Raw genomic sequence first — 27,798 nt, forward strand, 5'->3', positions numbered from 1 at the left:
TTTTCATGAAAATCACAAACATAATAAATTAAACGATCATTTCGAGAGGACCATGTAATTCTAATGTAGCTTCACAGTGATTAATGTCTCTACTATTGTCTAAAAAACATACGTCATCCCTCCCTCAATAAAGAACGCAACTACAAATTCCAAATGATAAACATAAGTGTCTTCATCCACCATCATTTGTTATTCCCATACATTTAGTTCAGGATCGTACATTTACAAATCATGGTAAAACATTGTAACGACTTATGATTTCAAGGCTATGAATTATTTATTAACGCAGACCTCCTAGGAGCTAGGGATAGGACCTTTAATATTTTATACTTTATGGAATTCACGGGGCAGTAGGTATTACAAGACTTGCTTAACTTTCCTCGATGGTAAACCGCTGAATGCTGAAGTAGCAGTCAAAGTACAAGTTTAATATTTATATCGGCATAGAGATTTAAAATTGTAGTATTTTAATTTGTTGGTCATCAATCCATTTTAGTAAGAGTAAAAGTATGGATTGATATTTGTTACTCCCTTACACAATATACTTACAGAACACAGGTTTACCTATGTGTATGTAATTTGTTAGTTCTGTGTTTAAGTTACCTATTTCATGTTCAAACATCTTGCTGCATTCAGAGTAGAGCTGTGGTAGAGCCGTCGTCATCCTACGTCTTACGAATCATCTAAAGATTACTTTGATTTTCCCACTTTTGTCGGTGTTTAATTGATTACTTACATAAAACAATAAACATAAAGACGAGTAGAAATAGCGTCTATTGTTAAATAATACGAGTAAAAAATATCATAAAAATGTCGTCTGGCAAATATATTTCCCAACAGCCTACCTTCCACCAGTCGTGCGGACAGCTGACGTCTCAGATCAATCCGGCTGCTCAGACTGGTTCGTGGCTACATGTGCTTCATTTATTTATTCCATTTATTTTCGCCACAGCTCAATAAATTCCTAACTCGAGGGCGATTGTTCTTAAAAAACAGACATTGTCTCCGCTTTTTGCTCCCTTATTGTTCAAACTGGACCCTCCGAAATGAGGAAACCCGATGGAACTTAAATTGGCTGAATGTTATCTGATCGTTACTTCGGTTATGCAATTGGCAGTTCGGAGATTTGTTTGAATTAACTGTTCATTTGGGACTCTATATTTTTATAAGAAGTAGATCTTGTAGCAAAAAATTAAAGCAAAATTAAACGAAATTAATAAATGATAGGTTTCAAAATGATTGAAATCCATGATACTAGGTAACTTATCGAGGTAAGCGCTACAACGACTAGAATTTATACTTGAGGAATTAGCTTCAAAATAGTTATTTTAAACCAAATCCTCATAGGAGACCTTTTCCAGCAACTTTCAAATACATAACTATCAACCAACTGAACTTCCATAAAGAAAAGATGCAGAAGCTGATTCCGCCCATTCGTGATCCATGATAATCTTGAACCGCAAATGCTTTTCCCTGTACCTTTAACTTATCACCAGCTTACTCCTTTACAAGCACTAATTGGCTAAAATCTGTAACGTCTTACTCTGAAACACGTCCGAACAAAGAACTACACGCCATCTACTTACCCCCACTCCTTTTTAGGCGGGTGTGAGCCTCTAATTAAACGTAACATGCGCAGGCGCCGAACACAGAGTTGCTTTTAGCCGGCGATGTTGCGGTAATCTAAGGAATGCCCGGCGCGCTGTTAATAAGGCAGGGTGTTAACGGTAGCCGTGATTAAGTGAGCATCAGCTTTTTGTGAGATTAAGTGGGGTTTTGCCCATTCATGGGCTTCGAGGTTCATTGGCGTTGATTTTGGTTAAAAAATATATTTTTGTGCCAATAACTTATATGTGATGCCCCTGTCCTTATCAAATTACGTCCATAGATCAAATGATGTAACAATAGCTAGTTAAGACAATAATTTAAAATTGAATTAGATAAAATATATGATGATTACAAGTACATAATTTCACACTTTGCTAAGCAGGTGCTTTATTTTTATACCAAACTAGCTTTCCGCCCGCGGCTTCGCCCGCGTGGTTTGTTATTCCAAGTCTGATTCTTTTTTGTTATACCACGTTTTATAGTGACTGACGTTTCATGTCAAGTCACACGGGAATGCTGTCGAACGGGATAAAAAGTATCCTATGTCCTTCTCCTGGCTCGAAACTACCTCCCTGACAATTTTCAGCTAAATCCGTTCAGCCGTTCTTGAGTTATTAGTGGAGTAACTAACACGACTTTCTTTTATATATATAGATTACGCTTTGGTATTTAAAAAAAAGTTTAACCTGTCACTAAATTCTGAGAAGTCATTCGAAGAACTTCAATAAATGACAATAGAGCAGGAATATTTCAAAACTTTAAGAACTCCCAACAATTTAATTACAACAATTCCAGTCTCTGCATCGATATCACAGTTACGTTACATCATGAACTGGCCATAAAAACTTGATGTGGCAAAAAGAAGCCTCAAATACACAATACCTCGGTTCATTCCGAATGCTACTGTATGGGCACAATGCAAGCAAAAAGCTGCGCAAGCGGCCAACGGTAGCGAAATAATAAGATCGCACAACAAAATAAAGAAGTGCCCTCGAAACAAAAGGAAGGCTAGTGAAATAAGGCGAAAAGGTACGGAGTGACGCGGTGTGGGCTGCTCATTGTCTGCCCGCGAGCGGAGCACGGCTGGATGCGGCTTCTTAAGGCTCTGAAACATAAAATGCTGATTTTTAAATCCCGCAGAATTTAAAATGTTAACATTTTTCAATATAATTTGGTGTTTGAATCAACATGGGCGATCCGTTTGCTCGTTTGCCTCCTATCACATTAAAAAAAAAAAAAAAAAAAAACATACATAGTTACTTGTCCAAAAAGAAGGGCTTCAGTGCTACGAACTTAGGCTACGAGAACACCTGTAGGCCAAGGATGCGCACCGCGATAAGCTTTTATCGCGTCATTTTATCGATTTTAGGCAATAAGCCCAAACATTTGTCGTCTAAAATAATCTATAAGATTTGATCACTGCGTGCATCCTAGCCCGGCTGAAGACTGTCTGACTGATCAAGCCATGCCACACACCCACTGTTTATGACTATTAATGATTATGTTGTTGGTTGCCGATTAAATTACGTAATTTACTAAGGCTTAGTGCCTATACCGCCAGCTAAATAGCTAATACAAACGATAAAATCGTCTGAATCTTTCCCAAATGTTATGAAAATGCACAGGTGTTACATAATGATTGTTAGTACCTACTCCTGTAAATAGATTTCGCTGTGCATATAATACATATAGTAATAATGTCACCTTGAACTGGTAATTCTATGCTGTACTAGTATGTAAATATGTAAATATTCTATGATGTAGGATATGACGAAACATCTTGTACTTACTTCCTCAAGCAAATCTAACTCTAAAAAAAACGTTGTTTCCTTACAATGGAACTGAAATAGTGATATTAATTATGTTTAATTTTGAATATGTAGGATTTGTAATTATTATTGATTTTGATTAATGATAAATCACTCTACCGTTGCATATCTACAATGTATATCAATGTAGTGTATTTCCGAATAGGAAATTAAGAGTCTTGTATGATTTATTAATTATTAATCAGGACGCCGCATCCATAATTTGCGTAACTCCACTCGACCATCAGGCAGGAGCCTCGTGAAAAAAACTGCAATCTGACTGGCCCAGGTACATCATTGTTGCTTCCGATACTGCCACCGTCTTCGCGCGCCGCGGCCGTATGTCTTAACCTTAAGGTCCTCAATCGCTCGGCAGCTCCTACGACTGGGGATACAGTCTATTTTTGTTGTACAAGGCACCTGACAAACGGCACGTACGACGCGCCTGTTAAGGGAGGAGGAAATTTAAAGGATTTTTCAGCAGCCACAGACCATATAGCCGTAGATGGCGCTTTTATGAAAGTTATTTCATTAACGAAATACTCGTACCTGATTTTCTGATACGATTATTTTGGTGGTTCTTGACCTCCTTATCAGCCATGTAAGTCGAACTTTTAAGTCTGCCTTTCAGTCCACTAGAAGAAGAAAAAATAGATTTTAATTTATTTACTAAAAGTAACGCGTAAAACATAATCATGAGATCACACAGTCTTCTTGATACATCTACTACTTCTAGATACATATATCTGTAATATTATTTTTAAAAGTAGTATCCTGTCAAGATAAGGGTGTACTTATAGTATCTATTACCTACAACCTAGCCTATCAATACAGTTGCTAAGACCCGGTGTTAATTTGCATGTAAATATAGAGACGTAAAAAGACATCAACGAGCTTAGTGTGATACAGATATTTACGATTTTGCCAAACCTTTGGTTACAGATTTTAAGAGACTAAACACTAAACGGATTCCCAGGACACACCCACCCATCTGCGTCTAAACAATTCATAGTCTGTGGCAAGTCAACTTCAGTCAAGTTTTTGCGACAAAAAATGGCATTCGTCGTTAATGTTTCTTGTGACGCGGCCTGAGCTTGACAGGATTCCTCGTCCGATGATGTTATTTCGGATTCCCGACAAATATACTCGGGTTTTAATTTGACAAATTCAATTCAATTAATTTCGTCACACACTGATTAGATGGAGTCGACTTGACAGTGATTAATGTGATTTCAATAAGAAAGAAGTCTAAGGCTTAGTTGCACCACCTATCTCTAACGGTAACTATAATGTTAACCGGTACTTTTTGTATGGAGTTTGACAGATTTTTTATGTTTGTCAAAGTTAAAGTAAGATAGTGTAACCCAGCCTAAAACTTTGTAGTGCAATATAATTTACTGACTAATATCCGAAGCTTACCTTATCTCTATCTAAAGCTCGATCTAACGCCCGTATTCATAAACATTACTATGAGGTCTCACAGTGCGCGTGGACGCACAGGGTGACACACGAACCAATCACACACACCAATCACAAAGCTCTATTCAACGCTGTGCTGTCGATTTGCTGCTTCACTTAAGCAAGCATCGTTTGTCAATACGGGCGTAAGAGTGCATTCCATTGCATATTCGTTCGACTCATCACTTAACTTAAAGTTTTCCATAGGATGGTTGAACTGTGCGTCGACCAGTTTAAATCTAGACAATCATTGGCCCAAGAGACTCCAGCAGTTCCCAAATGCTGACTCGTCATAGAAATCTAACGCCCAGAGCAAGTTCAAACAAGAGTCGTCGGTGTTTGGGCGGCTGCATGCACGGCGGAGCTTTTACATTACAATTGTCGCTCCAACCTGCTCTGGAATATGATAAATCAGCCAATGCGCGTATACTCGTGCACAGAAGTGGTATCGCTCGGAATAGATTTTTCAATTTAGTTCCACACGTCCTGAAAAACAAGAAAATATAAATTAGTACACATAAGGCTAAGGGGGTGTATGTATAACTTTTATAATATTTTCTTGTGAAATACATAATAAATAAATTATACGTACTACATTTCGTAGCTTACTAGCCTGCTGAGGAACACAAAGTCAGTGCCAATTAAGCCAGATTGTTGTCGGCGACAATAATTTTACCTACATTTTCACAAATAAATTGATTCAACTTTGGTAACGCTGTGAACGGTCGTGTTGTTTTTATTTCTTGTTTTTAATATTCACCTGATGTTCCTGACATACGAGTAGATAAATAATTATTCGATTAACTATCGTTTCAACATGAGCGACTTATTTTCCAAAGGTTATTGTAAGCGAGCGTACTCCACGATGTATAGCGAGCATGCATATCATCATATCAGCCAAGTTCCTAACTCGCGCCGACGCGACGGCCGCTGCGCCAGCGCCTCTATTACTGCACTAATCCGATTGCACGCCGTTTTGTTCATGTACAACTTCATTTAGAAAAGTTGAAGTTGAAACTCCAGCCTCTTACTTGCTCTTCTTTAATTTTATGTGTACTTTAGAGAGCCACCGGTGGCTGTGGCTTTCTCTCGAACTTGCTAAGTTCTCATATTATTGAATTTTTTATTTATTCTTAAAAAAGATGCTTATTTATTTAGAAAAAGTCTATAATATTGCTTCAATATTTCTATGTTGGTACCTAAGAAGCAAGATTGACTTTTTCAGCAACTTTCGAATAAATGATAATGAAGTCCTACAATCTGAAATTTGGATTTACACCTTCTTAAAAGTTTTGGTGATTATAGGTTTCATTATAAGTCTTTGACCTCTGATTCCCTAAACTCAGTGTAGAACTGACATCATTTTTGAGATCTTATGTTTGCAATAGCTATATAATTTATCAATTAACGAGTAGAAATAAAGATACGTACCTATAGTGCCTAAAAGCATAAGGCGCTAAAATTTTTCGTTCTCTCTCTAATCGTCCATTTGTTTTGCTCGCAGGCTCGTTCGCGGAAGACCTAATGAAGATCTTAATTGGCGCGCGTGTGTTCACGCCCTTATCGCTGCCAGTACGAAGAACTTAGTATCGGGGGCCATTAAAAATATCAATGACACATTCGAGGTCGAGGGCTTCAGTCTAAAATGGATGGGAAAAGGTAAGCAAAGTCAAAGGTACAAATCTTAAATCTATTATATAAAAATCAAAGGTGACTGACTGACTGACTGACATCTATAGTTATCTAACGCACAGCCCAAACCACTGGACGGATCGGGCCGAAATTTGGCATGCAAGCAGATGTTATGACGTAGGCATCCACTAAGAAAGGATTTTACGAAACTAGGTGGAGTTAAGGGCGTAAAACGGGATCCACGCGTACGAAGTCGCGGGCCGCCGCTAGTAGTAAAATATAGCTAGATAGTGGATAGTAGTTCTAACTCTACTAACAGTATGTGATGGTTTCAACCACGATCCACCACCAACAAGTGGTAAACAAGTTGTTAAAGTAGCCAGCCTTATTATCAGATGGCTTGTCATCTACGAGTACTTAGGACTCAACCTAGTCACAAGCTTTAGCTTAAAGATAGGTAATCTATGTAGTTTACGCCTTCGATCATACATAATAATATACATATAAAAGGATATCTAAATATATAAAAGGAGAAACTGACTGACTGACTGACATATCAACGCACAGCCTAAACGGTTAAACTTAAAATTTGGAAGGGACGTAGCTTAGGTACGGTAGAGATGCACTAAAAAAGGAATTCCCGAAATTCGAACGGGAACGGGAATTAGCGGGAAAATCCTTTTGAATGAAAAATCTAAACCGCGTAAGATAGATGAAGGGGGCAAAACGGGATCCACGCGTACGAAGTCGCGGGCGGCCGCTAGTGATTTATAAAGTAGTTGGCTTAAATCTACGACAAATATTTTTTTAATTTACCTGTCTCATTAAAGTCATATAAGTAAATGGCTACTGCCTGCAGATATACAAACAGTAGACATACAGTATTTTTTGCAGAGGATTTAAGCTTCTACACCTGGATATGAAAAATGTAAAAAATTACATCATGAAGAGTTTTCGGAAATTATATGAACGTAGAAACATGTGAATGTAGAGCTTGCATGAATATGATTTGTTCAGACGTGCATGTCTATGGGCACAGGAACAAAAGCTTAACGAAAATGTAGGTCAAAAAGTTAAATCATAAACAGTTTAAGCTTATTGTAGTTATTGTGTACGATGCATTTAAATTCTAAAGTTGATCTTGAAAACACACAGTGTACCTAACAACGAATGTTGCCTGGCAGCGCATTGCTCTTCAATTGTTCTGAATATTGGTAGGGTTAACAAATACGAGTACATCTTTCAAAAAGACACTAAGGTCTGTCATCGTATATCGCTACAACACATCGCGAATTTGCAAGGCCGAACAAACAGATCTTAGCATCGATAAATAAAACCTTCCACGACTGTATGAATACCTTCGTACAGAAAAAAAGCTATCGAGCAAACAGCTCGGCGCCTTATCAGTAGTATCAGTAACTATAACCGAAACGAGCCCCCTAGTGAATGAGACGGAGTCGCGGCCAAAAAATAACAACAGTCGAAAAACTCGGCACGCGAAACGACCATTACAAAATAACTCCTCCGTGTACCGAGTGATTCGATTTACAAACGCAAATAGGAGAAGCGACTGACATAAAATCAATCGGCTGGCACGCGACGCTTAACACCGAAATAATGTAAATTATTGCTCGTAAAAGTGTCATTTTCGACGTATACGTGACGTCACTACCATCCCGTAAACGTATCAACCGCCAAACTAACATTTAACCACTTTCAACCCTAAAACGCCGCGAGCAAAGTAACAATTGCAATGAATGCCACAAGTTCTCGTGACCAAACGTCACGCGACCGACGTTTTTGCTCAAACTGCCCTCGCTTTGTTATCTTTGTCATCAGTTAGACGTAGCATTTGCATGTCTAGCGTATCACGGCTGCCGCAACTCCAACTGCAGCGTAGTCGAGATACGGAAAAACGACAGGCCATCTCTAGGACGTCACCGCGTCAAATTCGAAATTCGTATTTAAAATAGGACAAAAGCCAGCAAACCTCGCGGGTTCTAGTGTGCGAGCGACGTCCGCACACAGAGCGTCGGAGACGATCATTTACATACGGCGGGGGTGGCGCGGGGCGCGGGGCCGGCCCTGGGGACCGCCGCGACGCCCGGGACGGCCACGCGCTAGACAGAGACCACTATATTATTATCCTGAGCTAAAAAAACGAAAAGTGGGCGGGGGATTACGTTATAGTAGCGAAAGTAATCGATATTCTGTTTTAGTACGAGGTTGTTAGACCTGTGCAACGCTGCAGCCTAAATACGTAAGGTGGTTAGGTCACGGTGCGGCCGCGGTGCGAGTTCTGTGCGGCAGGCGAAGGGTTAAGTTAAGTTACGTGCGCTGAAGATTTTAACGCTCGTAAACATTGCTTTTGTTACGGTTTTGGAGGGACAGTTTTGGACCCTCCGTCTTATTAATACGCGATTCGGGAGGGTCAATGGGGTATCAAAGATGCGTCCGGGGCAAATGAACCGTGGGGCATTTTGCGCATAATTTCCCGAGCATCCTTCGGTCGTAGTTGTAAAATGGATGGGTCCAGCAAGACGGACGGCGGTGTCGTAGACCTTTTAGTTAGTAATCTGACCAATGGTTTGGGGGTTGGACGCACGTTTGAACAAATTCATCATTTAATTTGATTGCTTGGGCTTTTGGAAAGCTTTTGTAGTCGTTCGCTTTGAGAAGTGTTCGTTCTGATTTTGTGGCATTTTAGTTTGCTATTGTTTTAGATTGCAAAGTTAGTAGTAGCTTCTTTAACAATCACTGCTGTTATTGTGTCTGTATCTATTAATATTGAAACATTTTGTAATTTGAATAAGTTATGGCATTTAAATAATCTCATAATATGAAACTCATGTATCAATGGACGTTAAACTAAGCGTAAGTATCTCTGCTACGAGATTGTTCTTCAGATTGAGTATCTTTCTATTTGGCTAATAAAAGTATAATTATTTTAAAGCTACCGTACATACACGTCCAACATCAATACAAACCTACATCTGCTCTAGGGCAATAATATCTAAGATCAGTGTAAAAAATCACAACAGCCATAAAATCCAAATTAGCTTTGTGTTCAAACCTATCGTGCCACTATACCTACCCACTTTGAGCCGATATCCCATCATACCCGTCGTTACGTGCCATAACGCTTCAACGCTGTAAAAGGATGTTTATACAGTGAAAAGTAAAAAGGGGGATATTTATATAGTGATAAAATCCATTTACGACGAGACGGCACAATGCGGGCCGAACAAACTTTATTTCCATAGCTTTCATATCTAGGAGAAGCCTGGGGACGATAATGCGGGGACGGCTCTATCGCCGATGTCGATATCGATTGATTGGACAAACTTTTATTTTAGCTAAATATACTTTAGCTCGTAGTATTTAAAGACACAAAATACTCCGAAACATAAACAATAATTAGATATTAGTGGTCTTAGATATTTTTATGCAGCTATTTATAAGTAGAGATTAAGATAATAATTCAAGAGTAACCTTATAAAACTACCAACGTAAACTAAATATTAATTTAATTTCTAAAGATAAAAAGATCTTTTCCGAAATAGCTATCTAGCAACATTCACAGCATGTTGGCCACGAACCAAAAACTGAATTCAAGGTTTTATTACACCCATTCAGTATCGATACTGCCGACGCGGCGCTTCCCGCCTCTACGTCCAAAGCCACCCTGAGTTTTTCCTTCAATTTTCCTTTTGCTGCGATCTCCACTCACTTAATTGACGAAGAATTTTGATTGGTCCCCGTACCACCGCCATATTTCTATGCATCCGTCGCGACGGCTTCGTTTTTTTAATTTCAGCTTCATTTATTATTCCGCTCTTATTTTAATGGTTAGCTTCGTTATTGTTCGTCTCCGACTTCTCGATATTATTTTCGTCTTAATTGCTACGGGCGTATTCGAGTTTTTGCTCGTACAACGAAATCCTACATTTCGTTCCGTTCGTTTTGGCTCCGTTTACTTTTTTGGTCGTGTTCTATCAAAACAATTGAATTACACTCGCGAAGAAATACTCAATAATAAACATTTTAAAGGGATAATTATGCAAACTACTTCGTCAACATGACAAATAGCAATCGCTACTAATGATTTAATGCCAAGTCGATACATTAATCATCATAGAAAGATTCTTTTAAAAAAGCACACCAGCGTCAAAATAAACCCCACATCCACCATTTAAAGCCGTAACATTTCAATCCCAGCAATTACTCGTCAAAGGCGGTACAGTTGAATGCTGATTAACCAGTACCGCGAAGACAGCACTGACAAAACGCACCAGCGCGGGCGCAGCCAGCGAGCAAATTTCCCAACGGGCGCCCATTCAAACGTCGCCGCGCGCGCATTGTACGTCCCGATACAGCCAGTTTTTGGTATTCTCCTTATTGCATCAATGAGCTTTCAATATAAAAGTACCTGAGTGAGTTATAGCCGTAGGTTTTACCACCTGCGTAAGAGCATTATCATGATGAGCATACAATTAACAATAGCTATGCTCTATCCTGGTATTAGAATTGTACTGAAAGTTAATTTTGACATAAAAATACTAAATACTTGTCTACAGTGGAAAGACACCTTTTATAGTATGCGTCAACACAGTTGTGCATAAAATTTACATTCATAATTTTTTTTTTAGGCTAGGCAAATGACTAAAGAGCAATTTTACAAGCGACTCTACATTACCTTCCAAAGTCTAGGTGCAAACAAACTACACGCTCAGGGCACGGCAATGATTGTGGTAATCTCTACTTATACAATATCCGTAGCATAAATCTGTATTTATGATCGAAAGTCACGAATAACTTTTCAAGTATCTGAACTTCTGAACAACATCTTCAATGTTACTTAAAGCTAACAGCAGCAAAGTGACGTTTACCAGCTCAGATTAGCAGCGTCCTGGTGTACAGGTGTTTTAAGTGAAACTGACCAGCAGTCGGCTGATATATCCACGTCTGATTAACGGCCATTAGCATTCCGCCCGCGACTCCACGGCATGGCTACGGGGTTCGGATGTTGGGCACCCTGTATTAGCTGTAACAAAAGGGTATTGAACATTTAGCGACGAAATTAATATGACATTATTATGATCATACAATCTAGAGACTGTCAAATAAAAATGCTAGCTCATTACTTGCTCAAAGGAAAAACATAGCTCCAGCCAGCAAATAATGTATCCAGCATTTTCGTCTACCCTAAGAGTAATCTCACTAAAATCTGATCAAATGTAATAGACCCACCTAAGTATGTCCTCCTCTGCAACTTTCGAACTGCAATTATGTTCAGTCGAACCCAATGGTGTGTAGAGAAAATTTACTAGTCCTGGACTCTCAGGTAATAAGCATGAGCATTCCTTCTGTATCCGATGGATCCTTTGATAACTGAAGCAAACCATTTGCAAAACGTTACTACTTATTTCGCTTTCACACACAATACTCAATTTGTGTACCGCGCAGCAATCCGTTGCAATTTTTCCTTTTTTCCATTAGACTCATTTATAGGCGATATTGAAATTTAGGAGAGATTTTATTGACTTGGTTTTATGTCTATTGGATTTCCTTGCGAGACAAATGTTTGCTTTCGAGATGGTCTTAATTCCTACCAATAAAAGCGTGCACGAGTAATCGGAGCTTACAGAAAATTGGAAAAATAAAAAAGACAGAAAAAAATTCCTGAAAGTAAAATAGGTTGGATAAATAAATAGTTAAGAGACAACTATTTTTAAAATGATGATGACGCTCCACTATAGTGGAGGAGGCTGGACTATGTCCAGCAGTGAACTGTAAAGGGCTCTTGATGATGATGATGACAAGATGGTCAGACGCGGTGAGGAAGAAGATGGGTAGAAGTGCCTATACATCATGCAGTCCACACAGCTTATAACCGGAGTCTATGGAGGAGCACTACGAGTATACGTGGTCGCGATCCTCATCGCTGAGGGACTGCTTTTAAATTGCTTGTACTTGTGCTTGTACCTGATAGAGCATTATTTATTCGAATTATGCTGAACTTCAGCGTACAAGAAACCTATTTAGTTCATTTGTTAGAGTTCTTACAACTATTTGTTGTAAGACTTGTTAGTTCCAATTAACTGTTCCTTTAACAAAGCTAATTACCATCTTTACCCGCAAATACTAAACATTTCGCTTCGTATTTCAAGGCAAGGATCCAAAAACACCCCTTATTTACAATACAGCCCAAACAAGCCCAGTCAAACTCCAAAATTTGGGATTCGCTACACCAATGGCGGCTTTAATTTGGCCTGAACTAATATTATTGCGGAATGTCCGCAGACGTGCATCCAGGTTCATTAACCTCCCCCTCCCCCTCCACCCAGTGCATCTAGTGCACCCCCGCCAGATAAATACTGCTATATGACTGGTTTATTAAAGGGAAGTGAAGGGATGTTTGGGAATAGTTCGAGCTTTGGGCTGGCTTGTAAGCGCAACAGAGAGGGAAGTACTTTGAGAACTTTTTTTATGCTGTCTCTGTTCTACCACTGTCTTCCTGAATAGCCTTTTAGTGTCTTTTGTGTTTTCTATAAATTGGGATAGAGAGTGCAAATTATAGAGAATTTGGCAGTCACCTAGTCACTAACATTGTTTCGTTAATGGAAATCAGTGGTTTAGTATTGTCAAGAACATTTCCTGCCCCATAGGCTGCCCTCCACTGGATAAAGGCAACGTTTGGGAAATGAATTTGTGCGAAGAAAATGTTTTGATAAAACTTACAAAACCTTTTGCTTTATAGAATAGGTAGGTACGAAACATTAATTTGAAAACTAGTACCTACTCATGGTAGAGCTAGAGTACTTTACTTTCACGGAAAACAAAACAACTATGTAACAGTATAGGCATGTCATAGCAACTAACAGTAAACACTGTCCTAAAAAGGTGATGTGATACACCAATAGTGAAGAAACTGATGAAGATGTTGAACATCTTCATCAGTTTCATAACTATTGGTGTATGTCCAATTCAAATAACTTCAACTCTACATATTTATATTATTGTTTTATCACAATATGCTAACAAACTGTTAGCCACAACGACAATTTTTCTATCAAACTACAAAAAACAAAACGCGACTCGGTTCGCGGGACCTTAAAAACTTCACGAGTCAGTACCCTTGGTCGACGACGTATCTCACACCCCGCGCCAAAATGTAAATGCGAATGCAAAACTCTGGCACCCAAACAAAAATATGCAAAGCGGGCCCTTGACACGGGCCTACTTCAAGACTTCAACACGCGCACACGTGTTTACAAACAAGTAATTACAATGAGTGTGTGGAGGCGGAGGTGTCTTTGACGCGAAGTCAGGCAGTTAGAGATTGACACTAATGTTTTTAGGACACCGAGGGTATGACCTCTGAAAATGTTGAACTCACTACGATGCTAGAAATTACACGAGAAAGTAATGAGTCTGTCTACTCACGGACATTGCCCGCGGGCGGCGTGACCGGAGGGAGCGGCGAGCGTTCGGCGAACGAACGAGCAATGTTCGGTTCGCGAGCGAACATCTAAGAAGACGATCCTGACGCACTCTCTTCAACGACTTTGCACAAAACGGTCTCGATAACATTGTTAATTTATACCGAATAGACAACTAATTGTATACAGTCCACTCTTTCATTTTATTAACTTCCACTACACTCACTATCGAAGTAACAGAGTCGAATACGAGTACTGCCTTCTGAGAATTGACTTCTCATCGTAACTTTAGTTACTTTCAGACGTTTTTTTATTAACAACATCACTATTGTTCAAACACTATCACGTTTATTATTCATGAAAACTCAGACAGTAGCGCACGCCTACATCCATTGTTGCATAAGGTAACCATCCAGCATTTGTCACTTCGTCGATGACTGTGCATTTTCTAAGCACGAGTATAAAAACAATTGAGCGTTTTGGTATTAAAACCGGTGCCGAGCCCTAGCGCGCTCATGTATAATGCATAAGGTACACTTTCGTAGTCTCGATTGTGTGGGTACGCACTAACAGATGTCGGGAGAAAGCGTGGCCGTGAAACGGTGCGCTGAAATTTTGGGAAAACGTTTTTTATTATTTAAACGCGCCTTGAGATGCTCCCTTAAGCTTTAAAGTCGCTTTACGACTACGTTTTTGTGGCTTGTTATTTTTAGACTTGAGTCGTGCATACGATGAAAGAGGAAAATATGATGAAACAAAGATAATTCTTTAGTAGATTGAAGATTACGTAAACCGTAAACGGTTTCATGAGTAACGTAGACTAAATTAGGTTACTGAAGAATTAGTCAAATTAATCTCGCAATTGAAAAACAAGAAGTTTTTTAACAAATTCACAAACTTTAAAGATAAAACTGAATTTGCGCAATTCAGTCGTTTAAGTGTTACACCAATTAAGAAATACTACAATCATATAACATGACCACCATGCTCAAATACATCCGCAGCGACGTCTCTCTGAAAAGCAATGAGCGCGACCCCATCCGCGCGTGAACTGCATACATTCATCAAGGTCAGCATCCTGAAAGAATCAAGGACAAGTAAACAGTTCATAATTTAATCTTGGGGCAATTTGTTTTGTGTAAAACCGTTGCTTGTTTATGGCAGCTTACAACAAGCTGTTTAAATGATCCACTCAAGACGTTGAAGATGCTAAATATTTTCAAACGGTTCCTTGAAGCGACTTCTACTTAGTCTACTAAGACTTCTTATAAACAAAATAAATTTCTCCTGGTAGATAGTTTATTACAATTCTTGGTGACTTGGCAAAAGCATCAATAGTGACAATGACAGCTGCGCCAAGCGATGAGCGTGACCTTATTTCGCGCGCGAGTCGCATCTAAATTACAAGGTCGGCGCCCTCCTAGACGCTGCAAAACCGCTGCTTTTGGTATGTTACACAGCTGTTATACAGCTGATATATTCTTTAACACCGTGTCCACGTTCTAGTGTCGTAAAAGGTAACGGCCCTAGTGTTTAGTACTTTATAAGCCGCCATGGTCATCTGACAATGCTATCGAGTCTGACAAAAGAGTCGGATAGCATCGATGTTTTATGCAAACAGTGACTTTTGACTATCTACTAATAAGTCCTGAGAATCTAACCTTAGAGCTACGAACACAACCTATTAACTATCTACTATATGTTATTTCTAGTTGTAACGAAACATTCAGTCTGGAACTGCCTTACCCTCACTGAGTAAGTGGATCAGCATCAACAGCCTGTAAAAACAAAAGCTAGAGAAAAATATTAAATTAATTAATGCTAATAATTATAGGTCTGTTACTGAACACTAAATACTGATCTAGATAGATTGAGATAGGTTGAAGAGTGGGCAATATTACTCATTAAATGTTGAAGCTATAGGGATGTGTATAAACAGCTTTAAACATTTGGCAATGTTGCAGACACACATGACGCGCACATTGGCTATCCATGCATGGCCGTTATTTGGCATCGCTGTTGTCACGTGACACTCTTACCCTTTTGGCAACATTGCAAACTATGCCTCAATGGTTGCTGAAGTCCACATCCAGTCAATGTAAATGTTATTCAGTACACAAAACTTTTTAGCATATTTCGTCTCTTTATTTATATCGAAAGACATAAAAACACAGTTGTATCCAGCATTCGAAAGTACTAAAGGAAGATTGCAAAGTTTTTTGTAGTTTCTTAGTTGCCTTGTCATAGTCTTAGTCATTTTCATCAGAACATGTCTGTCTGTTTCCTATACAAAGTACATTGACACTTAATTTAAATCTAACAGCTACAGTAGAAGTGTTTAAACAACAGACTTCAATGAACAAAGTGGAAGGCTTACAATATTTTGGTTTCTGGTGAAAGACGAACTAAAGGATGACCCAGATTTCGGCGACCTACATTCTGCTGTGGTGTGTAAAGCATTCTTCAGTGTACGCTTACCTACTGTATTATTATCACTTTGAACTCGACCCGGCAGCGGCGGAGTAAAATGGAACGGTATCTCAGTTTTGCTATCTCTGCACAAGTATTTCGTGGTAAAAGGGGTTGTAGAAAATGTAGATTATTCTTATTCGAATTAAATTTCGTTATTTTGTAGGGACGGGCGCGAAGGTGAGAAATGATACAACCGAATGCTGGATAAAGACTGACTATATTGTCCAATAACACACAAATATATAGGTGATTTAAGTACTACATCTCATCACCATCCTTTACAAAAAAAATAAAATAAACGTTATTTATTTTATTTTGATATAGGTAACATGTTACATGTGTATATAAACTGATTACATTTCTTAAAACGTAAGTAAAGTGATAATATATTTGTTGTCATTTAATATAGCATAACAACGCATAGTATCTGAGTACCTATCAGTGTTTATATTTTAACTAGACACATTATGAAATATATAATTTTGTCCTATTCTTATGTACTATACATGTTTTATTATCCTTAATTATCTCGACATTAGGTGAACAATCTTTAATTACCTTATATGGACCTAAAAATATACTCTGAAACTTATTACCGGTTTCATTTTTTAACAAAATTAAATCATTGGGTTTATACAATACAGGATTCATAGTACGATCATATTTAATTTTCCTATTTACCTTACTAGCTATTAAATTATTTCTCGCTTCATTTTGTGACATTTGTAATCTGTATTTTAATTCTAATGGGTAACTTTCAACATTATATAAAGGGTCAACATGTCCTGAAATTAAATTTGTTGGTAAGCAACATTTCTTACCAAAAACTAATTCATAAGGCGTGAACCTAGTTTCAGTATGCACCGATGTGTTATACGAAAAGCACCAATAAGGAAGCCACGTGCTCCAAGCCTCCGGGTGATTATCAGTTTGGATGCGTAAATAATTACCTAAGTGTTTGTGCGAGTTCTCCAATGCACCGATGCTCTGGTGATGGTACGCCGTTGACTGTAATTGATTTATATGTAAAAGTTTACAAACCTCCTTTATTGTTGATGACAAAAACTCGGTTCCCCTGTCGGTGGCTATTTCTTTTGGAATGCCATATCTGAGAATAAAATTATTAACAAAACTCCTTGCTACTTCGCCTGAACTTTTAGAATATAACGGATAAGCTTCTATGTATTTACTAAGTTCGCATTGTATTGTTAATATGTATGTATAATTATTTATATCTCTATCCAAAGGACCTACTACATCTAAAAATATTTTCTCAAATGCTGTATGTGCTGTGGTCGTTATACACATTGGCTCTTTAGTATAATGTGAAGAGTGCTTTTGTTTTTGACATTTACCACATTTTCTAACGAACTCCGTTACGTCAACCTCAAGACCTGACCAAAAGTAATATTTTTTAATGTTGTTAATCATTCGTCTTATGCCCGCGTGGCCACTAGTGGGCAAAAGATGAAAATCATTTATAATAACTCGTTGGTCGTCTTTATTATCTATCCTCTTAACGTCTTTTAAAATGCATATCCTTGGTCCTGACCACGTTTTACAACTTTGAACTTCATTTATTAATTTTTTTATAAAAATATTATTATTATCGTTTTTTATAAAATATATTTCTTTTATATCAATTTGATTACAAAATTTATTCAGTTCTCTCGCAAATTCGGCTGGCGATAATTGCGATCGAGAAGCTGGATTAATAAAAATTGTGTTAATATTAGGTACAAAACATAAACATTTACTCTCGTGTCTTATTTCATTTAAGTTACGATATCGATTTAATTCATTAGCGCTAATGAAACGTAGTTCCGTGAAATATTTCGGTTTACTATGTATTTCCACAACTTTTGGGTGATCAAGCCAATCGTTCTTGGAAACAATAGCATCCCGAGCTTGCCTAGCCTTTTGACCTCGCGTCATAACATTCATAACACATTGATTCATCTCTTTTAATTCGTCTGATGTTAAAATTAAACGAGAAAGCGTGTCCGCGGCGCAGTTTTCTTTACCTTTGATATATTCTAAAGTGAAGTCGTATTCCTCAATTATTAATCTAAATTTTAATAATCTGCTTGAGGGGTCTTTCATACCAAATAAATATATGAGTGGTTTGTGGTCTGTTTGAATTTTAAATTTTCGACCGTATAGATATGGCCTAAAATGTTTTACAGCCCAAACAATCGCAAGTAACTCTTTTTCTATAGTTGGATATCTTTTTTCTGCTTTATTTAAACTGCGACTAGCGTATGCCACAGGTTTTCTATCGCCATTACATAATACTGCTCCGACGCCATAACCAGATGCGTCGGTTTGCAAAATAAATTCGTTATTTTCTGAGAAATTGGGATATTGTAATACAGGGTGTGCGATAACATTTTGTTTTAAAATTTCAAATGATTTTTGACAATCCTCATTCCAGTTAAATTTTACATTCTTTCTACATAAATAATTTAGTGGATATGCTTTTGTTGCAAAATCAGGAATAAATTTACGATAATAATTAACGAAAGCAACGAACCGTTTTATTTCGTCTGCATTCGTTGGCACTGGATAATTTTTAACTGCCTCTATTTTATTTGGATCTGGTATAACGCCATCTGAAGAGACGACATGACCCAAATAAAGAAGTTCCTTTTGTAAAAAATTACATTTTTGTGGGTTTAATTTTAAGTTTACCTTTCGTAATCTTTCAAAAATATCCTGTAAGTTTTTTATATGGCTGTGTAAATCTCGACTAAAGCATACTAAATCATCTTGATAAACCAGACATTTTTCATATGTTAGTCCTGTCATAGCCATAGTCATCATTCGGGAAAATGAACTTGGGCTAGTTTTAAGACCCATTGGCATCCTAGTCATTTGAAATTGACCTGAACAAAACGCTGTATACTTGCGACTGTTTGGATCTAAATTCACGTTGTAGTAACCTTGATGTAAATCTAAATGTGAAAAATACATGCAGCCAGATAGAGAATCTAGTATTTCCGTTATATTCGGAAGCGGAAATTTGTCATCATGAATTACGTTGTTTAGTTTTCTATAATCTATGACCAAACGCCACTTTTTATTCCCTTTGTTATCTTGTTTTTTCGGTACTAATAAGATGGGGCTAGACCATTCACTTTGGCAAGGTTCTATGATCCCTTCTGTTAACATATTATCAATTTGACATTTAATTTCTTTTTGTAAAGCATGAGGTAATCTATATGGTTTGGAATAAATTGGCTGAGTGTTTGGTTTCAATTCTATTTGATGACTGTAAATATCTGTTGTTGATAACTTATCACCCTCTATATAAAATATATCTGAATATTTAGCACACAAACTCTCTATATTTATTTTTTCTTCTTTATTCAAATGAGTTAAATTTAATTTGGAAAATAATTGTTTGACTCTCGATGCATTTTTCACATTATTATCGAAAACACAAATGTTATACTCCTTAGAACTATGAATATCGAGATTTATTTCTGATAAAGTTATATCTTTAGTATTCGTATTCAAAATTCGTACGGGTATTTTACCATTACGAGGAGTTACTAATGAACTTGCAACAAAAACTCCTTCCGATATTTCATTAGTGCATATAACACATTCCTCAGTTAAGTTCGTGTTTACATATTGGATGGATTCTGACCTTGCTGGTAAAGTCATTAAAAAGTCTTTCGAACTAAATAATTTAATGATAGTTTCAGTTGAATCGCTATGTCGTAACGACAAAGTTTCATTATTAAAGTCTATAACAGATTTATGTTTGCCTAAAAAGTCTTGGCCGATAATTCCATTAGCCTTACAAGGCAAGGAATCAAATACATAAAACTTGTGTTCAATGCACTGCCCGTGTACTGTTAATTGTATAAACACGTATCCGATTGCCTGAACTTTGCCTCCTATTCCATTTATGATAATGTTGTCTCTATGCACTGGAATACCTAACTGGGCAACATGTTTATATTTTAAAGCAGAAATTGATGCACCTGTATCTAAAAGGAAAGTCAACGCATAGTTGTTATTGTAATACAGTTCTACGAAAAAACTACTGTCACATGCCAAAATATTATAATTATTAGACTCGAAAAAACTCATTTTCTAACTCATAATTATGACTTGAAGTACTGGGCTGTGGCTGTGAAGTCTGAGAACCTTGTGAATCATTAGTGACAGTCCTGATTTGCCCTCTAAACTGTCTATTACCCCTGTAATTATTATTAAAATAATTATTTCGGTAGTTACCTCTACCTCCTCGGTGTGCAGGGTATCGGTATCCGCTTGGCTGCGACTGAGGCTGTTGAGCATCCTGCCGAGTGTCTCTGGACAGATGCGATCTACGGTCGTAATTACGACCACGGCCTCGCTGTCGTCCTCGGCCCATGGTTCCAAATCCCCTGTTATTGTATTGTTGCCTTGAATGGAAATTATTATTATTACGAGTATACCTCATCGACATGATTTCAGGCTGTGTATTTGAGGCCGCTACGTCTTCGTCGACTGCAGCTTGTATCGCATCCTTCAGTGATCCGAACCTCTGAGCTGAAATAATCGTGCTGATCCTACGATTTCGCAATCCGTCACTAAATTGTCTAATGGCTTGTTTTTCATTAATTTCTTTCAAAACATTGTATTTTTCGCTATTTCCATCGGATTGAGAAACCGTTAGGTCAACAAACATTTCGGAAAGCTTTTTCCCATAATCGTTAATCGACATATCATTTTGCCGAAAATTAAGTAATTGCTTTTGCAAAGAACTTGCCGATTTCTGTGGCAATAAAATATGTTTCATATCAGTCAAAAGCTCTGAAATTGTGTCGTATTGGCTATCTAACTTTAGTTTCGCACCTTGTGAAAGTCGACTCTTTAATACAAAATTAATTAATTTCTTATTGGAATCGTTATTAATGACTGAACTATAATATTCTATGCCATCAATTAGTTGTCTTGTCACCGTAATTTCGTCCGTCATGACCGGCAATAAGCTCAAAGCAACTTTTAAATCAAAATTCTCCATATTTGCTAAATCACATATAGCATCGATTTGATTGCACAACTCACAAATCTCCTTATATAATTTAATAAAATTGTCACAATAGGTATTTATTAATGTTTGTTCATCTGTGTTTAATCTCTCGATTCTACTTATATTATGTAAATAATTATTATATTGATCAACAATTAATTTGGCCTCGTTAAGCTTTTTATTTATTATTTCTCCTTTTCTTTTAGAAGGGCCAATTTTTATTAAATAAGTTCTTATTACTAATAAACTGTCATACAATTCCTTTATAAATTTTGCCATAAAATAATAGCAATAATCAGATCATAACTGAATAGAAATATACTATGATAATTATTTTTACTTACAAGTTTTGGAAAGTACCTATTTCACATGTAAAACTTAATGTTCATAATATTTAATTTCTTGTAAAACTTAATGTTCATAATATTTAATTTCTTGGATATCGTCCGCGCACCGTAATTGAAATATAAATCACTGATAGTTATACGTATCACTTTATATCACTTTACACTTACACTTTACTTTCTTCTGTCGGCGGGTTGTTGGAGTAAATGTACCGTCGTCGAAAAAAGGAGCCTCTGTTATTATTTTGCTGGAACTCCTGGCGAATCCATCTCAAGTGGCATTTTCGATACATTCGAAATATCATGTATAGCACAATGAGCGCCACACAAAGCACCATGAAGATCATCAAAATGTTGGTAGTGGTAAGATGACTGTGCAGTAGTTTAAGATTGGCGTCATTAGAACCGCCTGCCGCATTTTGGGCGATTATGACCTCTTCCTTAGATTGTGATTTTCCCATTGTTTGCTTTTACAAGGTACACACCCGTTGTCACAAAAATTTAGAATGTATTTGAACATGATGAAATATTTTAATTAGTACTGCAACAATGATGATTACGCCAATGAGTCCATATTCGGCACGGTGCTAGTGTTAGTTTCACTCGCGTAAGACGATACCCATAGGCAGGGTCGCCATGTAGGGACGGGCGCGAAGGTGAGAAATGATACAACCGAATGCTGGATAAAGACTGACTATATTGTCCAATAACACACAAATATATAGGTGATTTAAGTACTACATCTCAATTTCTAGGAGATTACACAAAATTGTGATGGGACACTTCGTCACGTATCTATAAAAGACATTCATTGACTTTACACTCGAGAATTGTTTTATGAATCGAGGCAATCGATACCGATTCTTAAATCTCGTTTGGTAGAACAGGCCTCAAACAGAAACATGCTCTATAAGAATGATGATTTGTTGAAAGAAAAAAAAATGATGCAAGTAGGTAGGTACAGTCGCAGAATGAAAAGGTTCGTCACCTTAGTGTCGGTTTTCGCTTGCACTAGGTACTGTAAGAGTCAAACCTGCCAACATAACAGTGCAAGAAACAGTGCTGCTAACATTTTAATAAATATGACGTTTGCTAACAAATAAGGTTTTGCTTGTTTATTTTTCTATCCCATCAGTGCAATGCAATGATGACATTGACCAATTGACAATAGTTTTTTTTATTTAATAGAAATAATAATGGCAGGTTGAACCAACAAGAAGGTTTTAGTTTATCAATCATAATAATCTTCTTGACAAGATAAATCGTCAAACAACTTTGATCTGGATAATTTTGAACTTTACTGACGAACAGTTAAAGATTATTTTCTCTAACTCGAGATTATTCTGTAACATAGTTTCAAAAGGTAATATGTGCTCGCGATTCGTTGAAGGAATCAATTTGAAAACTGACGAACCTTTTCATTCCGTGACTGTACATCCTTACAATTAGAGATGAAACGGATATCCGGTAACTATCCGGTAGGCCGGATATCCAGCCTAAATATACTATCCGGCCGGATACCGGATAGTAACTCACTATCCGGCCGGATACCGGATATTAAAAAACTACGACATTTTCCTATTAATAAAATGAAATACATTAATCTTTGACGTAAATATCAATAAAAATGGCTTATAATAATGACTGCTTTTATTTAAAGTCCAAAAAGTTGCAAAAAAGCCATATTCAGGCCTTTAAAATAATTTTTTTTTCTGGGCAAATCACTAATGACGAATACATAAATAGTAAACATCTGTTAATATCAAAATATTGCCAAATAAAAAGGCGATCTTCTTTTCACTTATGGTCTGGTGACAATAAAATATGATGCATGCAGTTCAGTCAGATTACGCAGCAAGTAAACTAATTTAATTTTCGCTATTCAATCACAAACTCACTATAGCAACCGAAATCACCTGAATTGATCTGCCCCCTAGACAAGTGGCAAAATCTGACATTCTATTCGGACGGATTCGATTTTCGAAAAGTGTGACTAGTCTAGTCTACTAATAGACCACCTGTGCGGCGCTAAACTCGTCATCGTCACGACATGCAACGAGACAATAGGTCAACTATCCGGCCGCCGGATATCGGGCTATCCGGCCTAGCAGCTGGCCGGATATCCGGTATCCGGTATCCGGCCAAACAACTATCCGTTTCATCTCTACTTACAATGTAAGATAACATTTTCAACAAATATGTTGTGATTAGTAACATAACACAAAAAAAAATTAAAGATCCCTACGTAATAAATATTCAAATAAAAAACTATTTTTATGTAAACATTACTAGATTTCGTAACTATGACAGGACATACCTACCTATCACTTAAAATTGTAATAGTATAACGAAGTGTGTAAACATTGCTAATACGTTTCATAAAACCCTGAAGTTTATGCGCTGAAATCACCAACTCTAGGGCCTATAGATAGAGAGAGGCAAAGGCTCTACCTTACTGCTTACACACTTGTGCGCAAATAGACATGACGTGTTGGTGTCTGCATTGAAATATATTTTGTTCATAACGTCCGGGTGTTCTAGGCTATTGTCTATTACCAATACCTATCACTATTGACGTGTTTTCCAAGTTTTTTGTTGCGAAAATGTAGCCTCTAGTCTACTGACGTGAAATAGGAGTGTTCTGTCAATACATAAATAATCATGCATTGTTATCGTTCTAGAAAAACTGTTATATAAGAAATGTATATGAATAACTCGAAGGCAATCCATTGTCGAATCGTAGTAAAAGTTTTAGTGGCTTTTACTTCGTACTTATACCTCTAGTGTAGCGTGTTTTATATTGAAGTTAAACAGTTATTTTTATCGGTATTTGAAGGATAATGTCGTTTTGATCACATTCACCAATCATGTCGCGTGTCTTGTACGGCATAAAGCTGGTTGTAACCCTTCTGTGTATTGTTAGAAAGAATTCTTTATTATGCAGTCTTATGGGTATTTTTTCGTAAAACAATGTGCTGCTAATCATTTATTACAGCTTGTTTCTGTTAATATAAAACATTCAACTTGACTCATTCATTCTTTTAAAATTGCAGTATCACCATGCGAATGTTATATCATTTTCAAGGCAATACAGGGACAGCAAATTACGAAAACATCATCGTAATCTTGCAGTGCTTTGAGTAGCAGATCAGTGATTGAATTTTCTTCAGAATAATTTGGCGGTAGATTTATAGAACGAACTAAATACTGAACTTGCCTCTTCTAAGGGGCACCGTGAATTTAATAGTTCACACTTAGCTCCAAATAAAGAAAATGAGATGACATAACGAGTGTCACTATCACAAGCCCGCCATTTATTGTTTTGTTCATTTCGCCAGACGCGGCTGTGTGAGAATGCAATATCCGACGATAGCTCTTCAATCTTCTAGATTGCGCAAATGGTGAGATTGTTAACTACTCAAATACTCCGAAACTAAAGGACTTTGAGTTTCTATAAATGAAACAATAACCATAGAAAGTTAAATCGTCATAGAAAGATATTATATCTGGTCATGATGATAATAATATTTAGGAATAAATATCTCTTTCTGGTCCTGAAAACGTATCTAAATTTTTTGTATCACTTAACGCGTAGGTACAAAGAGAGAATTTGACCCGGTATTAAGTAACTGCTGACTACCAATTTCTATTTTGAACTGGAAAACCTTATCAGTTTAACCATACAAGGTACATGTACAGAAGAATCTACAAAAATACGACATCTCAGACGAAGCAGCGGTCTGTTCCTAGTTTTTTAATAAACACGGATTTCACACGCACGTTCTTTCACCAAACACTCGCACCGTTCGGTAACAGCGACACATCTGCGCGTTGACGGGCGCGGAATAGTAATCGGCTGCTTGTACTATCGGCTTTCACGCACGATAGCCTGATTGTCTGCGATATTAAAAGCCTTTCTTGTTTACAGGACCGGGACTCATCATCGTTAGCCAACGTGACAGCATTGGGAATGCAGAACGAACGCGATCCTCGAGTTGTTTCTTCAGCTGCCAGCGATTTTAAGGAGTCGAATGTGTAGTTGTGAACTGATTGCCAAGTTTTGATTATCAATAGGTACTCGCATTTCTCATCAACCTATAATTGTCCTGAAAGGACATCTATATTTAGAACATGTTTATAAGTATACTGTATTCTAATAAAGAATTTGTTACTCGTACAACATCCTTAGCATACATAAGGAGTTTAGGTCATTCCACTGTCACTTGCAATAGCTTTCTCCAATACAGTCACTAGCCGCTGTCTGTGCCTTCTTCTTTTAACAGTTCTTTTGTACCACTTGAGACATAATAAATACTTCATTCAATATTTGTTATTTATACTAAGTTGATCCTCAAAATGAACAGAATTAATTTAAGTGTCTTGTAAAAGACATTAAACAAGCCTATACTTGAGTCAAATTTGCGTCTAGACTAAACAAATTAGCCAAGATACTCCGTGACCGAAATATAATCTAGATCTTGTTAATCATCCTACTAAGAGGAATTTTAGAGTCCTTAGTGAGAAGTTAAATAAACCTTATGAAAGCATATTAAAAAAAGTATTTTTATTCAGACTTTTTGTACATCATGGCCGCTTACAAACAAGGCTACATTTTTTCAGGAAATAAATTAAAAATTTCGCCAGCTTAGAAACCGAAGTCCTGACACAGGTTGCGAATTAATGCAATTAGTTAATTTAGCTGCAATTCCGTTGCGCCGCAATTGCATAAATACTATACACACAGCTCAAAAAGTAGAGCCATTTCATTCTAAGCAAATACAAATCATGCATACGAGTACCTATTCAGAAAAAGAACTTATTGTCTTCGCCTCGCGATGTCATCATCCTTGATGACTGGTTGGTTATGTTATGTTTTGTATTACTCCAATACAGATAGATTTTTGCAATGGAGTTAGTTAATATTGATTTCCACAAGTTGAGTATCGATAATACAAATCTAAGTAACAACAAACCATCCATGTTCTTACATGATCCTTCGTTTAGATGTTGGTAGCTGTATTTTTTAATAATTACCAGTTCATTTTCAGGAAATTTATCCAGCAGATTGTAATTCCACCACATACTGAGCCCAAAAGCAAAGCAGCAACATTATGCTTGCTGTTTTATTTAGTCTTTGGCCACGAATACTTTTTACTAACACCCAATTAATGCAATAAAGTCGTTTCAATCGTAGTGTGGTGACCAATGAAACGTGAAGTCCTATAACGGCTCTATGGCCATTTAAAGCGCCTAGGAAATAACTGATATTTACTTACGAGGATGCCATGTCTGGATTGCAAAAACTTGTTACGTATAATTTGTGTTTGTAGGTATAAATAACATGTCTTAATTCTCAATGGGATGACATAATTTTAAGATTCAAGTGACATGAGATATTGGTTTCTACAAGACTTTATTTGAAAAAATATTTTTGGGCTGCCAACGTCATTATAATCAAACTGTGTAAACCGAAGGCCTACCTATCTGAAAATTGTAACAACAAAACTTATCCTACTTTTTTCTATTTTTTTATGGATAACAATGCAGGTATTAGACCTCAATCGCACCTGGTGTTAAGTGAGATGCAGTCTAGGATGGTACATTCTGCCCTGTAAGTGCCTATGTAACATTAGTTGTTAATAAAATTTATGAAAATTTATGAAAAGTTCTTTAACTTCTGAAAATTACCTGACCTGACACACTTGACAGCAACGAAAAAATCGTAAAACCAAACCCATTGAAACTACTGAAACAAATACGATAAATACCTCCTGAAAAACATTTCATATCCATTGTCATGCTTACTAGGTAGGTATTTTAACATTTCGTTTTTGAGTTCATGACACTTGACCGGTTTCCTATTAGGCTAATGTGACGCAAATTAATTCTGCACAAACAACGCGCAAAAACACTTCATTGTAACCTATCCCAAACAAAAATGTGGAAAGGTTATGAAAAATGGTTTGACGTCATTACTCGTACTATTCGCAAACTTTAGATAATTT

General features: G+C 37.1%; 1 long non-coding RNA gene across 1 annotated transcript in view; it reads left to right on the forward strand.

Moving 5' to 3' along the window:
* Positions 1 to 27,407, forward strand: part of LOC135088472 (uncharacterized) — an 80,925-nt gene extending 53,518 nt beyond the window's left edge. Inside the window, exons 2-3 of the long non-coding RNA XR_010261044.1 lie at positions 6,379 to 6,533; positions 25,722 to 27,407. This is a non-coding gene — a long non-coding RNA (uncharacterized LOC135088472). The remainder of the gene's footprint in view (positions 1 to 6,378; positions 6,534 to 25,721) is intronic.
* Positions 27,408 to 27,798: the final 391 nt, after the last annotated feature.

Source organism: Ostrinia nubilalis, chromosome 4, assembly GCF_963855985.1.
Source record: "Ostrinia nubilalis chromosome 4, ilOstNubi1.1, whole genome shotgun sequence".
NCBI classification, from domain to species: domain Eukaryota; kingdom Metazoa; phylum Arthropoda; class Insecta; order Lepidoptera; family Crambidae; genus Ostrinia; species Ostrinia nubilalis.